Source organism: Penaeus monodon, chromosome 31 (assembly GCF_015228065.2).
Source record: "Penaeus monodon isolate SGIC_2016 chromosome 31, NSTDA_Pmon_1, whole genome shotgun sequence".
NCBI lineage: Eukaryota > Metazoa > Arthropoda > Malacostraca > Decapoda > Penaeidae > Penaeus > Penaeus monodon.
Genome location: NC_051416.1, coordinates 3,974,253 through 3,975,168, shown reverse-complemented (window position 1 = coordinate 3,975,168; position 916 = coordinate 3,974,253).

Here is a 916-nt window from a genome sequence, read left to right as displayed (position 1 = left end):
CAGGATTGAAAGGGAAAAAAACAAACCTTAACGGAATAATACAGTACCAGTAAATCAAAGCTTGCAGAGGAGCCATAGACGCAGAAGGACCTATGAAAACCACCGACACAATTGCACATGTCGCAGCTCTAACTATGTCGCTGCCAAGTGTGAGAGAGGAAGTCGTGAGGAAGTTGTGAGATGGTCTGTCCAAGCGAGACGGAAAACTTCCCACGTTCATGAGTTGCCCATGAAGTTCATCAGCACACGACGAAAGTGTCGGTTAACAGTTCCACTCTAAGAAGTCACTGCATGCCCCTGCCCTGCCCTACAATACCCTACCCTTGCCCTGCCCTACAATACCCTACCATTGCCCTGCCCTACAATACCCTACCCTAGCCCTGCCCTACAATACACTACCCTTGCCCTGCCCTACAATACCCTACCCTTGCCCTGCCCTACAATACACTACCCTTGCCCTGCCCTACAATACACTACCCTTGCCCTGCCCTACAATACCCTACCCTTGCCCTGCCCTACAATACCCTACCCTTCCTTGCCCTGCCCTACAAGACCCTACCCTTGCCCTGCCCTACAATACCCTACCCTTGCCCTGCCCTACAATACCCTACCCTTGCCTTGCCCTGCCCTGAGTCTAACGCGACCCATCCCTAATGCTAAGAACACTAATAGAAGCCTTCAAACTACAGACACAGCCCCCTCAGTCCACCTCTTCCACGGCTGGCCCTAAACCCTCCCGTCGCCCGTCGCCACCAGAGTGACAGGCAGAGGCAACGACCTACGCAGAGGGACGACACGTTCGTCCCTCCAGTGCCGACTCTCGGGAGACACTCGCCATATCGCCGCAGACCGAACGAGGCCGCCGCGATCTTGTGCGAATATCAAAGGTGACAACATATCAAGTCGCAAGCAGCAT